The sequence below is a fragment of the Sceloporus undulatus genome, chromosome 5, assembly GCF_019175285.1.
Source record: "Sceloporus undulatus isolate JIND9_A2432 ecotype Alabama chromosome 5, SceUnd_v1.1, whole genome shotgun sequence".
Classification (NCBI taxonomy): domain Eukaryota; kingdom Metazoa; phylum Chordata; class Lepidosauria; order Squamata; family Phrynosomatidae; genus Sceloporus; species Sceloporus undulatus.
In genome coordinates, this window is record NC_056526.1 from 63353367 (window position 1) to 63369603 (window position 16237).

The 16237-nt window shown below is 38.1% G+C and overlaps 1 long non-coding RNA gene across 2 annotated transcripts; it reads right to left on the reverse strand.

The window, feature by feature from the left end:
* Window positions 1–217: 217 nt before the first annotated feature.
* LOC121931530 lies at window positions 218–15769 on the reverse strand. 2 transcript variants are annotated; one of them, XR_006104158.1, is made up of 6 exons: window positions 15507–15769; window positions 11369–11586; window positions 3726–4003; window positions 3381–3435; window positions 1984–2084; window positions 218–651 (listed from the first exon to the last, which is right to left on the reverse strand). It is a non-coding gene; the product is annotated as an uncharacterized LOC121931530 (long non-coding RNA). The 2 variants fall into 2 exon arrangements; XR_006104157.1 differs by lacking the exon at window positions 11369–11586.
* Between the last annotated feature and the right edge of the window lie 468 nt (window positions 15770–16237).

Here is a 16237-nt window from a genome sequence, read left to right on the forward strand (position 1 = left end):
AGAATAACAGAAATGCCCTTGCCTTTTTAGTCAGGTATACATCAGTGTTGCAATAAATTTATCAGTATCCACTGTTTATTTAAATGGGGATGTGTGTGGATCTAGTCTCAATATTGCTTTTGTTTGGAATGTAGACAGATCTGTATAATGACTATATGAAATATATACCTATCTGTGTTATTATATGCTGACAAGAAAAAAGAAGAAACCAATTTGATCAATACATACAGGCTTTTATGTATAAAAATGATCCTAGCTTTAGCTCCTCATAGATAATTTTTTCATAATCCTAACGACCAAAACGCTAAAATTGTGATCACTTCTGCCACCTTTTCTCTCCATTATTAGTCCTGTTTATCCCATCTGATCGGTCTGAGACTTTTCAGATCTTGTTAATGGTTCTTGGATAAAAATATGCTTTTGTGACCTTATTTGATTATATTTGGTTCTGCACTAGTTGTATTTTCCAATGTGTCTCTGGAGACACCTAGCAGAAAGCAACAATATAGTCTAGAGGTAGTCAAAGAACAGACTACACAAATAAAGATAAGATCACAGGTGGGCCAACCACCAAAGGTAGTCAAAAACATTCTCTGTTATAGAAGCTGCTGGTGCCCACAATGATCAGTAAGCTGGAATGTATCATGGAACCTGGAAAGACAAAGAGGAAAATGTGTTAGCTGCTGCTACCTTCAAAATTGTCTTAAAAATATTTTTGTCCAAGATATGCATATTATACAGTAAAGTGCTTAATACATTACAATTATTACATACAGTAAGACAACAATAAGCTTCAGTACTGGTTGTTTGTTTGACAGAAATATCAAAGAACATTATTAGGAAGATTAAATTTCAAAGGAACCACTTCAGAACACACAGAGTGAGAGTATGTTATGTACACACACTTATTGATCCTTTGATCCATTTGCAGGTGAAATGTTGTTGGGTTTTTTCTAGGCTCAAATACCAACGGACTAATTTAGAGAAACAAAATGCAATCTACAAAGTGGGAAGTCTGATTTACAAAATAAACAAAAAACTTTTAATTTAGCCAAGGCTGCAAAAACAAATATTGTCAAATGTCATACTGTAGACTTACCTTGCACTAAACATAATCCTGCTAAACTTGATAAAACAAGAACAAAGTCTTGTCAGTTATGTACTCATTGGAGGCAGGTTTCATGGAATCATAGAATAATAAATTTGAAAGGAACTGTCAAGAGCCTTCTAGTCAAGGCTGTGGAGGAAAGCAGAACTATAGTGTTCCTGAGAAAGAGAGTCTCACAACTTCTGATGAAACATTTTCAATAGTCAGAAGGTGAAAATAATCCCTGTAGAATGTGGGTTGAATCTTTGCTGTTCACATGCATTTTGAATAAGTCTGATTAAGTTGGGGGGGGGGGCTATCCAAAAATCGAGCAGATACTGAGTTAATTGAACTCTCGTCCTAAAATTCACATTGTCAGCTGTGTAAATAACCAATGCGAATAGGCCCAGGATAAACTGGGATAAAATTCCGCATGCCTTGAACATGTTTTGAATACATCCACATCATTGATTCCATTTTTGAGTGCTGACATGTGTGAGCAAAAGAACATGCAGATATGTGCATAGATGTGGTTCTGATAAAAAAAATAGTGTGAACAAAACCACAATGCATGAGTGAGATTATTTTGATAGTCGCGGTCAAAGAACAAAAAAAGAAAACAATGTCTGAATAACCCCCCCCCCCTTTCCAGGCAGTCACCCTCTGAAGCATCATTTACCACCAGCAAGTTCTTCCTAATGAGATGTGGAATCTCTTTTTTTGTAATTTGAATCTGTTGATTGATGTCCTGATGTCTGAATCAACAGAAAACAAACTTGATTTTCCTTCAGATGTTTAAAGAGGCCTATCATACCACTTCTCAATTTTCTTTTCTCCAAGCTAAACATACACATGCAGTTCCCTAAAATACTTCTCACAGAGTTTGGTTTACTGACCTTTTATCATCTTGATCACCCTCCTCTGGGCACAATCCAACCTACCAATATCTTTCCTGAACTGTGGTGCCCAGCATTAGACACAGTACTCCAGGTAAAGTCTGACCAAAGCAGAAAAAAGTGGTACTCATGTTGATACAGTTTATGTTGAAGACATTTGTCCACCATAGATCTATTAAGTCTAAGTAAAGCTTTTGCTCTTAAAAACCTCACAAAATGTCTGTTTTGTCTCTCTTCTTTAGTGTTATAGGTGTGATGACTATTGTTTTATTTGTTTTAGGAACAATTGTATACATAATAGAAACTAGAAGAATGACTGGACTACAAGTAGACTGCTAGAAGAAAGTCAGCATGTTATAAGATTTGGACTGTAAAAGCCTGTGTTCAAACTTTGTTTGGTCATGATCCTCACTTGGTGATTTTGCCAAAGTCATAATTTCTCAACCTAATATACCTCACAGAGCATTGGAAAGGTGAAATGGGAGAAATGCCCATGGATGCTACTAAGACAGCCTAAGAGAAAGGTGGGACACAAAAGTGACTGATAATGCAAGAGAATGGGATGCTTGCAATAGAAATAAAACTAACAGTCAGATGAACATTTGTCATTTTAGTCTTTTTAAAAAGACTTTTTAAAAAGTGTGATCCTAGAGGCCAAAACAAAAGTAATCCCTGTTGGCTGGAATGGAGCTAACCCCCAGACAAGTGTGTAGGATTGCTTTGCATGGCTTCTACATGTGAATCCCATGTCTTAGCTGAAAGCATTAATTGAAAGCCTGTTCTGTGGTTTTATACACAGACCTTTCTCCTTACTTCCAACAAAACTTTCATTCAAATCAAAATGGCTACTGTAAGATGCTTACGTTATGAAAAGTACATTTGTAGGTTGCTAAGAATAAGCAAATGATTGTAGATGTCTGCATATGATATGCAAGACAGGAGACATCAAAATTATACAGCTGGATGACAATTCAAGTATCCTTTTTTTCTGAGAGCAGATGCTTGGTAGTATTACTCCAAACATTGCATGCTTTTATCATATCATCTCAAAGCATCTTCATGGAAGCCTGAACAGGATGGCAAAATAATATTCTTTCCAGGAAATTTGCATTCTCCTGTTTGCTGCCCACTTTTCCATCAGTTTAATTTAAACAGAATTTAAAGGAGCTTGGCCAAAACACATAGCCCTTTATTTGGAACTCCACCAACCCCTTCATGAATTGCTTTTTCTTTATAAGAATCTCATCAGAAAGTCATTCACAGATGTTAAAAACTAACATTTTGCACAGAGACTATAAATTTGCATTTATTTCATTCAAAAAAACAGTTGGTGGAGGAATTTTTAACCTAATTAAACCCTTAAAATGCATCTCACCTGATTCCTTGACATCACCCACCTTTTTATGGACGTATGTTGCTGTCTTAAAAAGGATATTATGGTTTGTGGATCACCTGCCAAACATCCAAAGTGATAGACAGAATTAGGAACAAATAGTTCACAATTATTTGTATTAACGTCTATTTTATCTTTCACCTTAAATGAATCCTAACACTTTAAAAAGTAGTTTGCAACGCAACATGAAAGGTTCAGGGTATTGTTTGGAAAACAAATAAAAAAACCCTCAGTCAAAGTAACTATGCAGCAATATGTGTAACGAATAAAATAGTGCCTCAAAATGTATCAAATTTTAAATAGTATATGGAATAGTATATGGAATGGGGACAATTCACTTCATACATACCTCTTGGCAATTTAGCTATCTGAAAGTGGTTATGAAAAATTCTTAGCAGCTAAAGCATTTTCCAGTTACTTTGGGTCCCAGTGTGAAGTAGTAGAAGGCTGAGAGAAGTAACAGACATATAGTTTCCTTATCCAGTAAATACTATTGCAGTACATGTAATTAAATTGAGTGCTTCATCATTTATTCACTTATTTATTCATTCATTTATTCATAAGCTCTCTTCAATTTGGTTTTTTATATGTATGTTCATGACAAAGACGGCAGTCTCAGGTTTTCACCTGTGTGGGAGAAACAGAATATTTTTGGTTGAAATGCTCAGATAACCTTTCACATCCCTGCAAGCATAATAAGCTTTAATTAGTTCATTTCATACATTCTGTGAGTCATCAAGTGTCAGATAATCTATGCCCATACATTTATGAATTTGTTCTGTATCAATGGGTCAACTCCAATGAAAGGAGCCAAGAAAGCAACAGGTCACTCTGCATGTTTCCAAGAAATCCCTGTTTTGAGTAGGTCAGGGCAAAGGAACATACAGCCCCCCCCCCCCCAGGTGTTGCTGGATTGCATCTACCATCTCCCTTATCCAGTTTAGCCAATGATGAAGAATGATGACAGTTGCAATCCAACAGCATCTGGAAGATCTTATATTCCCCATCCGTGGGGAAGGCCTTATGTTCCCCTTCCATTGTGGGAACGTTCTCCAGGGCCAATTTTCAGGAACGCTTTCTCAAGCGTTCTTGAAAATTGGCCCTCTAGAATGCTTCCAGAATGGAAGGGGAATGTTTGGTGTTGGCATCAGCGTTCTCGCTGTGCGATATACAGTGTTCCCCAGAACAGTCCCTTTAAGAACGCTCAAGGGCCGTTCTAACCTGAATGCGATAAACTCCCTAGTCTTCTCTGTCAGAGAGCTCTGATGCCACAACAAACTACAGTTTCCAGAATTCCACAACACTGAGTCATGGCAGTTAAAGCAGTGTCTGCAGTTTCTATAATTCCACCATCAGAATGAGCTTGTGAGGATATCTATGTCTACATGTGTTTGTTCCCATTGTTTTAAATGAGACAACAATGTTGACCTGTTTTAGCATAAAAAACGGGGGAGAAGGAAGGGAAAAGGGTGTGTGGGATAATCCAACAGCACCTTTAATACCAAATGATTTATTTTAACATGAGCTTTCATGGCTTTCAGTCCACTTCCTCAGATGATAAAGATATTATGGATTGTGAAGAAATGGACCAAAAGCCACAAAATAAAATCATCTAGTTTCAAAAGTACTGTTAGATTCTTCTGCCACCACGTTTGCTCACGTTTTCATCTTTTCCTCTTTGTTTTATTAAGTTTAGCTTATTATTCAAATTGTGGTTTGTTTATTTGACTGTGAGTACAAAAAGAACAGAGAAATTGCATTTAAATCAGCAGAAGGATAGAAACAAGCCTACTTCTGTTTCAGTCAGAATATACATATAAACATTTACAAATGGATGTCTATCAACCTCTAAGTCCACAGTGAAAAATTATCTGGATTCTCATATATGATCCACAGGTTTAAATCTGAAAAACTACAAAATGGCAGGGACACATTTTTTCCAAGAAAAAGCAATCTTTGACATTGATGTCTACAATCCTGCAGAAGTAGACCTCCTAATCACAATTTTAATCATGTTAAATTATGCGCATATTTATCAGTATGTTTTCATGGAAGCTGCTTGGGAGCATACTGATATGCGAAATTGTCTGAGGAAACTGTGGTTACATGTTTGTCTGCAAGGTGATCAGTCCTATTACCTGCTTATGCAAGCAAGAAACTCAGTGAGTGAGGTTTACAGTCTTTCAATTTGAATCCATTTTCCTCAGTTTTGGTATATAGTGGTTGCGTCTCCATTCTTCACCGTTGGGTTTGCCTCAGGAAAATATCACCATGGCCTTCCTAAAAATTCCTGCTCACCTAAGTCATGAGGCACAGTTTAGAACGTAGCAGTATAAACCTCCCCGTATTACTTTACAGTCTGTCTTGCTCCTATCTGAAGGGATCACATCTAGCACGAACAAATGCAGGGCTCACTCTCCTCCTCATTCAAGCCTCAGCCTTTCCTCGGGAGACTGCCAAAAAGTTGCCAATTAGTGCTAATTGTAGTGGAGAAGGTTGATGCTGTGGACTCCAGTCCACTGAGAATTGGATTAAGACCATCAGACGCATTTCCTATCCTGCTGATATGTGGAAATCACTGAAGCTTTTATTCAGGTCACTAGCACATTTATAGTTTTGCCCCTTGCAAAAGTATTGTCTGGTTGTACAACCAGGGAGCAAAATCTTCTTACATTTTAGCACATTCATTCTAAAGTACGATTTTGATGAATACCAGCGATTTCTATTGGGCATTCCCCCCCCCACACACACACACCATGTGTTAAGAAACACATTATGTATCAAGAGCTTTTGGTCTCATAAGTATTCTTTAACATGGAAGTTTCCTTCTTTAAAGTTGTGCTTGGATCAAATTCCCTTCGTTAGGCTCCATTATTATGTTCCCCTTTGATCTGGAAGATTCCTTGTCTGTGATCAAATGCACAATGAGCTGAGAATCATCCTCTTTCATCTGTTGTGAACAAGAAGTGTGAACCACTTATTTAGCTCAGCTCCACTTTAGGGATGAGTATTGTCTTTCCCCCTTTCCCCTGTTAGGGAAGGTTTTTAGATGAACTGGTTCTTTTATACATGCCCACAAAAGACATTGGTAAAAATGTCACTTCACATTTGTCAAGAGCACGCTAACCAATCTTTTCATCAACTGACCATTTTGTAATGTCCTGTGGGAGAATGTGGGTAACTTCCATTAATTGGCCTGGCAGAAGGTATATGCAATTAAGCTACTCAAATCTACTTTCAGATCTACTGAAGGGTCTTATTATGTTAAGCTTCATATATGCTGATAACAAAGAAGGCTAAAACTACATGGTGTCTTCTTGTGCCAAGGTACCATTTGATATAGAATGTCTTCTCCAGTCTTGTTTGAGCTGAAAGGTTGTCTAAGCTTTAGTCTAAACGCATGTATGCGTTTATGTGCCTTCAAGTTGCCTGTTGACTCATGGCAACCCCATGAATTTCATAGATTTTCTTAGGCAAGGAATACTCAGAGATGGTTTTGCCAGGTTCTTCTTCTAAAATACATCCTACAGCACCTGGCATTCATTGGCAGTCTCCCATCCAAGATCTAACCATGGCTGTCTCTCTTTAGCTTCCAAGATCTGACAGGATCTGGTGCCTTAGGGTATTTAGGCACTTGACTGAACATATACTGAATCTCTTCCTTGTTGACTAGCTCTTAAATTGAAAAGAGCAAAAGTAAATTGATAAGGGTACAAACAAAAATAAAAATAAGTAATTTAAAGGCATACATGCTGGTGAGGATGTATGAACATTGCAACTCATTGAATAATATGAAGTGCAACAATCCATGTTTTTACCCATGCTTGGGGTAGAGTGGCGGGCTGGAACCGATACAGATAAGAAAGGTCCACTGTAACTTCGATAAGGTTGCTGGGTACTTGGAAGATTGTTGATTGGACTTGATGTAGAACATTTTTGTTGGATTCTAACTCATTCCTAACATTATCCATACTGGTTGGGGCTGATTAGAACTGGAATACAATAACATATGGGAAAATTATAGCTTGCTATCCCTGTTAGAGAGATGTGAGATTAAATCCAAAGATGTTCTTCAGAATTTATGGAAATTCAATTTTTGAAGCTTATCCATTAGAGCCCTAGATGATCTCTTGCAGTGTGGAGCAATGCTAATGGATAGTTTCTTTCTGTCCCTGGTTCCTTGAATCCAACACAATGTGACATGATTTTTCCTCATAAAAAAAATCTTATTTGACCACTTAAAATACTGAAAAAGGACTATAGATTAATATCTGGAAATATTGTACATCAGAAAGCTGCATAGAGAGTAACCAAGAGTACATTTGTTTTTGGCACAATGTCTTTGATTAGATTAATCTAATTAGCTAATAACTTTGAAAGGACTGAATCTGGACCTTTCATGAAAGCCTTCATATGGAAGGATTTTAGTTTTTCTGTGCTTGAAGTTTTGCTGTTGCTACTGCCTGTGGATGTCAGCCCAGGGACAAAAATGGTTAGGACTTAACACAAAGGGAATCTATGTGTGGCTTTATAGCACACATTGCATCAGACACATTTGAATTTCCAATTGTTAGACTTCTTAGATAGTGTAATGGTGAATATCACACATCAACTGTAGCATTCCAGTCCTCCACAAATATTTATGAGCAGCATTTTCCTCCCTAAAAAGTCACAATTTCTGACACAGAAAGAAGAGTTGTGTTCTTCTGGGCCAAATAAATCTGGACTGTCATTGAGATTTTTTACACACAATTCCTGAAGCACTGTACCCATGCGTGTCATTATGGACTAATTAAAGAGATGATGAGTTACTTTTCTTTTCTTATCCTAAACTGAGTAACCTAGCACCAAAGACATAAGACACATTCATCAAAATTGAAATGAATTCTGCATTTTGATTACCACTAGAAATGAATACACAAAGGCTTGTTTGCAGCTGTGGAAAATACAGCTAATAGATTTATTCTGCCAATAAAGTTCCATTAAAAAGTTATGGTACTTTCTTCAGTAATCACAGTTACATTAGGCCATACATATTATGTATATGTTAGAACATGAAGTAGTGGTTTAATTGTTGGACTATGACTCTAGCGGCCAGGGTCTGATTCCCTGCTTGGCCATGAAACCCACTGGGTGTCATTTAGCATCATGTGCTCTCAGCCTCAGAAGAAGGCAATGGCAAACCTTCTTTGAACAAATTGTGCCAAGAAAACCCCATTATAGGTTTGTCCTAGGATAGCCATAAGTCAGAAATGATTTGAAGGCACACAACAACAATAAAGAGCCTGCTGAATGAACTTCGCTTAAAATAGTATGGCTATATATGAGCATAAAGGCAATATAATTCCTATATAAAGGCTGCTTAATTCAATTACCTAAAGCAGATGTGGACTGGAGAATATCTAATAATAATAATAATTAGAAATACTAGAATTCTGAACACAAGTAATTGAAAAACACTGTGGGCTCAGCCCTTTAGCTTGGACTCTGTTAAGGCTTGTGGACCACCTCTGTCTCCAAAGTTTCCATTCATCAATGAAGACAGGGAAGCAAAGTTGTGACAGAAGCAAGAGAGGGACAGAGGGAGGGGAGGGAAGAGAACAATAAATATGGTAGCAGTTAAAATGGGTCAAAATATAAGCAGAGGGGAGAGAAGAGGATCATGTTAGGTATCTCCAGGCATGGTTTTGTGTGGGATTCCTATCTGAAACCTTGAGGAATGACTGTCAGTTAGGTGTACTGAGTTACATCAGGGATGAGGGAATTTACAGTCTTCCAGATGTTATTGAACTATGGCTTGATCACTTTTGGCCATTTGCCTAAAGTGGCTGGAGCCAACAAGAGCTTAAGTCCTATAAGGCCTGAGCTAGAGAAACAACTTGTCTGATTTGCTGTGAAGTTTCTCTTTTCCAGAAAATGACTTTTAAAAGTACTTTGAAAAGTGCTGTATTATATTGTATATAGGAGAATGGTTTGTGCAACACTGTGTAATCCACTTTTAAAAGGAAAGCAACAATATGTTATAACTAGAAGACCCTACACACATATGGAGGACAATATTTTCTCACTGCCATTCTGACATTCCAGTTGGCTTCTATACATTACTGATTTCTGAACATTGGGCATCTTGTCCTTATACAGGCAGCCTGTATAAAAGAATGACCTGGATAAAATAATGATTAATGTATTAATACTATATAACATGGACAGGGATCATGGAAGATTCCACGTGTTTTTACAACCTTCCAGAAATGCCAAAATATTTTCTAGCCGGTAATTGCTATAGTATTTTTTTCTTGATACCTAAAAGACAAACATGGAAGTATCTTACAAGTAATTTGAAATCAATTTAAAATGATTTTCTTTATTTGTAAATCCATTCAGTCCAATTAAATTCAGTGGAATTAAACCAACTGAAATTTAGTTACCCCTGCAAAAAGATTTTCTGAACTGGGCAAAATAAAAGTTGTCCATTCTTAAGGTATCACAAAACTTTTTGTGGTTCTTATTGCAATAGGCTAACAAGGCTGGAAATGTTATCAATGTAGTGAACATAGTCCACTTAAGAGACAAGTAGAACTATTTGGTCAGCTTCTCCACTCACTACACAAGCGTGCTCTGAGATATATTTAACCATCTTGACCTTTAGCACTAGAAGGGGAATGATATACTCCTGCCAAGTTAGTTCTCTAATAAGCGACTGGTAAGCTAAAACAATGAAAGCACCTCTGCTGGTGATATCTGATACAGGATTGGTTTTTTAAATGGAGGTTATTTCTAAACTGAATACAGTTATTTGAGATAATTCAGAATTTAGAATTGACTACAGCTCTGAGAAACTCACAGCTAGCTTGGCCATCATTCTGGAAAAATTCAGGAAAACTCTGGTCTTTGTGATCCAAGAAAGTACATTGCCAAACTTGGAAGTTGGATTGCAGTTGCCACCACAGAGCCAGCTTGGTGCAGTGGTTTGAGTGTTGGACTACAACTCTGGAGACTAGTATTCAAATCCCTACTCAGCCATGGAAACCCACTGGGTGAGCTTGGGCAAGTCACACTCCCTCAGTCTCAGAGGAAGGCAAAGGCAAATCCCCTATGGACAAATCCTGCCAAGAAAACCCTGTGATAGACTCACCTTAGAGTCACCATAAGTCACTACATAACACCTGGTGGGGGGAATAACCCTCTATAAAAGGCATTTCTATTTGTCTTATTTCTTTTCCCCTACTTTTTCCTCTCCTTCCAAGAAATTAAGTAAAGTCCAATACTCTCCCTGCTATTTGCTAACATGCTCTCTCCTCTGCTCTGTGCAGTATCAGCTTTGATGTCATCAGCCTTCTCCCCCAACTCCTCCAGTGCCATCTCTGGTTCTCCAAAGTCTTCCCAATCTGGCACCAGACTTCCATCTATATACAACCCTTCCCTCTCTAAACTGATTCCTCTGTCCTGATCTTTAATTCCAGGTTCTGTAGCTTCTTCCATTTACTCCTCCAATCCAAAGTTTAATATAAAGTTTACTCTAAAGTTTTTAATGTCTTTCTTCATTAATCTAAACCCCTTCAATAGATCTTGGCAGATGTCTCAGACACAATAATCATCCGTGGGTTGCATCATCGCCATTCTTTTGTTAAACCAAATCTTGGCATACAAATAGTTAACATGTCTTTCTGTACACTGCACATCCAATCGCTATAGTAAGGTCACAGATTTCACTGAGATCTCTTCGAGCCAAAATTAACCCACTTTTTTCAAAACAAACCAGTCTCCTTATGCTGTTGATTTTTTTCCTTAAAAAGTATTTACAGAAACTTTAAAATTTACTTCCAACTTTAAAATTTACTTCATCGTTTCACAATATATATCCTTTATCCCCATACAAACATTATTTATTTCTTTTTTCCCCACACAGTTTTATTATAGTTTCTTTTTTCAATCCCCAGTCTTCTTCTTAAGATTAATCTGTCACATTAATATGAAAAGCAGGAAACTCACCCAGTGGGTCAAAGATTTCTTTTTCCAATAAATCTAAATGTTATTATAGATGTAGGTTAAAAAAGAAAGTGTGTCTATTGGCTGGGTGTCCATCAGGCTTGTGTGCGGTGGGATGAACAGATGGAATTGCTCCCAGTCCCTGCACCACTTTGCACCCTGTTACAGCTTGGTGAGGTTCTCTTGGATCCTTCTGGGCAATCTCCAAGTGTTCCCTGTGTCTTGGGAGAGAAATCACCAGTTGGAACTTGCCTCCAAACCAGTAATAGCACCCTGTTGCTCTCACCCTCACTGGAAGGTGTCTATATCCACTTTGACTAGTAGCCACAGACAAGTCCATCTTTGCTGAACATCTGCAGCTCCTTTTTAAATCTATCCAAGACGGCAGCCATTACTACTTCATATTACAGCATAACCACAGTTTAGCTGTGTGCTATGTGTATAAATTGGTCCTTCTAAGACCAGTTGAAACATAGAAGCATAAAAAATATCTGTGCAAGCAGTTGCACTTTCTTAGAGGTTATGTAAATTTGGCTACTATTGCAGTAGTCATTTTGCAAGTGCTTACACAGCCCTGTCTCTTACACTTTTGCCTTGGGGGTGGGGACCTATTTGACTGTTGCACAAAAGCTGAGCTCAAGGCCATGTTGCCTGTTGCCTAACTGGCTGTACACCAGTGGATTCCAGCATCACTATGCTGGTGTACATTTACACCACATCAAAAGTTTACAGAACCTTGCCCAGAATGTCCCAAACTTATCTTATCATAGAGGTGTGATCTGTAACACAGTGACTTGGAATTCATCTCCACCAAAATCCAGAGGACTTGAAATAAGCTTATTCTTTCCAGAAAAAATAGGCTTGAAATGCCAGGAAACAGGAAAGACAGTTGGCTTATCCCTGATAGTTCAACAGAGATGTCTGCAACTTTAATACAACATATTCCAGTCAGATACATTCACATACAATTCCTCTTTCAATGTCTAAGAAAAGGGTTTCAAAACCAACACCTGTTTAAATGGGGCATTACACAACAGGTAAGTATCTGGCAAAGCTTGCTGTAATTTCCAGTCCATGGGGTAAGATGCCCAACGAGAGACACCCTGAAGATGCCGAAATTGCAGATTAGCCTCCCCTCTACCTACTGTTCAGCATCCCTACAGCTTTCCTCCTCCCAATTTAATTCATTTAGAGAATTTTGATCCAATTGTCCTCAGTTTATCTGGTTTATATTTTACACCACACCAAAAGTGAATAGAATGTTAACCAAAGTGTTCTGAATTTATCTTATAATGTAGATGGGACCTGGATGCAGTGATCTGGAATTCATGTCCACGAAAATCCAGAGGATTTCCAGTAACCAAAGTTAGGACTGAAATGCCAAGAAGTAGGAAGCACAGTTGGGCTCATCATAAAGTGCTGGAGGAGGAGGGTCAAACTAGGCTCATGCTGCTTTTTAAAAAACATAGTCAGGAAAGCAGAAGACATAACGGGGCTGTTAGCCTATTAGATGAAGTGTTGCCACATATAGATTTACAACCATTTAATGCTCCTGTCTTGAATATTGTCAATGTATATTCTTGTCTCTCTTGAATGCTTGGCATAACTGTTGATACATTTGAAGAGGGGTAGGAGAATTTACTATCAGACCGGAAGCACAAAAAATAACACAAACCTCTTAAGAATGTGAGGTGGCATACTTAACTCTCGCTTCACTTTCACACCATCTCAGAGATCTGTGACACACAACTGCAGTTATAAGTGTCACAGCTACAGAGTGTTGAAAATAATAGGCTGACAGTGGATTAGTGTGCAGCTATACTAGTCTTAGGTTGAAGAGACAAGTTAGTCCTCGTGTGCTTAAATTCTGTGGGCAGAGACTTGGGGTTTCATTATCCCCCCCCCCCCACCCTTTGATGTTGCTTTTCAAAGTGCCATACACTGCTGGGCAGTGTGTGTGTGTGTGTGTGTGTGTGTGTGTGTGAAGAGGGAGGGAGGGAGGGTAAAAGAACTATGCAAGGCTAAATTATATGACAAATATGTCTAGTTTGGCCCTTAGTGTTCTGTTATATTGAACACCTTGGAAAGATTAGGAACATTTTTTAAAATAAACTTTACATGTTAAATTGAATTTAAGGTAATATTAAAACTGTATTCTCTTTTAGCCAAGGAAAAATACTCCAGATTACTATTGCTAGGTGTTAGGGACCTTTCAGTAATAAAATATAACAGTGATATTGCTAATAATTCCTAAGATAAGGAAAGCTGACATGAGAGAAAGAGTGAGAGTATGCAAGAAAGGAAGAATGTATATAGCTCTACACTGATAATTTTTTCAGGACATGTTTATTTCCTCTTGCTAACAGTTTATTTCACTGAAGTGTAAAAGAAGAGTGAGATTATTGTGTTGGTAATGATGGTTTTATATATACACTCACACTTCAAAAACCTCACTGTGATCTTAAATGCTTACAAATTGTTCCTAGGTGCAAGTTTATACAAGCACTCAGTACCATCTGTGTGTAATTTTAGTGCACAGATAGAATGGAAACTTGCAGTCTTCCCCAAAATAGCTTAATTAGATGTAAAAAGAGGGTTAGGCTCTTCCATTGACATCAACAGTTATGAAAACAGGGCCAAGCATTTTCTGAGCTGGCTCTTGTTTGGTGCTGTATGACTCTTTGAAGGTGGGAGTGAGGGACTCCTGACTGCCACAGCCAGAAAAACGTTCTTAAAAGAACAAGATATGGCCATGGTCAAAATGTCAGGGTTTTATACATGAGAAGGGACAACTTTGTAACTGCTTCTTCCTATTTTTTCAGTGCCCTCACAGGTGAACAGATCTATAATCATACTTTTCAAATTTTGATATTATTTTTTGTTCTGGCTTGTTATGGCAACCCATAATAAAATGTGTGTTTCTCTTCACTATAGCTCCAAGATTGTAAAAATCCAGATATTGAACCTTGGCCTGAATACGAAAGTGGTTTTAGAGGTGTGATTTCTGAGTCTGTTTTTTTAAAACAGATGAATTAATTAAAATACGTCTGTAATCTGCAGGACCACCTTCAATCATTAGGTGGCAGGCTTTCCTAACCTTTCCTAGAGACAAAGGAGATTTTCATACCTGGCAGAATTGCTGTAAAACGTTGCTGGATCGTTCAGGAAGCGCGCAGTGTATGTAAGCCTGGCGCACTTCCTGAACGTCAGTGAATCGTCAGCTCCCCTCTAGCATTACTGAATCGTTCAGGAAGAGTGGATTTCCTCTGAACATAAAGTTTCCATTCAGAGGAAATTTCCCCTCCCTGAACGGTTCAGTAATGCTAGAGGGAGCCGATGCTTCACTGATGTTCAGGAAGCACGCCAGGCGTACACACGCTGCACACTTCCTGAATGATCCAGCAACATTTTACCAGCAATTCTGCCAAGTATGAAAAACTTCAAAGCCTCAGTCAGATCTAGGGTACATTCCTTTCTCCTAAGGGTCTCTAGGTGTTTTTCTTTCTTTAAAATAGTTGAAAGAGAATGAAGATAAGAAAATTTGGGAAAAGAGGGAAAGAGCACTGAGGTGGAAGAAGAGAAAGACCAGCAAGCAAACAAGAAGTGGGGGTAAACAGAGAACAAAAGTGGAGGAAAAGAGAAAATACACCAGTTTGGCATGGGAAGCCTAAAAGGTTTCTAACACTTATGAAAACAGGTACTTATGGTAGGAGAGAGCAAAAAGGGAACATCTTGTAAAACAGGAAGGGATTATACTGTCCCTCCCTGCTGTTTGGTCCCATTGCTTCTTATCCTCCCAGTAGTAACAGCCTCACAATTATTTTACATGCAGTTGAATCTTGGGCCACAGTTTCTGGTCAACCGTGGATTTAGGATAATCTCTTCACTCTTTCCCAGACTCAGCATGTGTCCAGTAAAATAAAAACAATAGTGCTGTACATTCTCTTTCTGGATCCCAGTGAAGATTAGCAAAGTAAAGTCTTCAAAATGCTATTAAAGTACTCAAAAGCAAATTTCAGTATGTCTTAATTTCTAAACACACACACACATTGTAAAGATTTATAAAATATGAACAAAATCAAATATTAAAGACTTATTTACATTGACTTTGCTAGGAAGATTTTTTAGGCTACAATCTTACTGCATAGTTCTTTACTGGATGCACGTTCCATTGAGTGAGACTTCTGAGTAAAACACACACAGGACTATACTGTCAGTGCTTGAAACTGACAGTTGCTTTCTCTGCAGCAAGAGCAGGCTTTGATTTTGCATTGCTTCAGCAGAATTTCATAATTGGAGGTTTCATCCTTGCCATGCTAAAATCAGCACCAAATGTTCAGTGCTATTGACTCCAAGGAAGACAAGTTTAATGCCTTGATATACTAGTTATGTTAGCAACCAGGACCAAACAAACTGGAGTGTGTGAGTATGTGTGTGATGTTGTGGTGATTTGTACGATGACAGTTACGTTAGTGCTATTTGATCTTTTGGCCAATGACCTGGCAAATTCTTGTTCCATATATGCCCCTCTATTCTGGTACATTACTGTTTCAGGAAATGAGAAGCTGAAGAGGAATCAAGAATTTTCCTGCTTGAAGGAATTTGAAGGAAGGAACACTGCACTGGACTCATCTCAGTGATGCCTCTAGTAAATAGATTTTGCATGTGTATGTTTCAAAATCCTGAAAAATATCTGAAATAAAAGTAGGACAAATAAAGAACACACAGAGTTGCTTTCTGTTGATGAACATAATTCTACGACCTTGTACAACATTGCCTACTTTGAGTGGTGATGGCTCTCTAGAGCCTTAGGCAGAAGTCTTTTGCATGACTTGCTAGAGGATCCTTTCACCTGGAGATGCCAGGAATGTA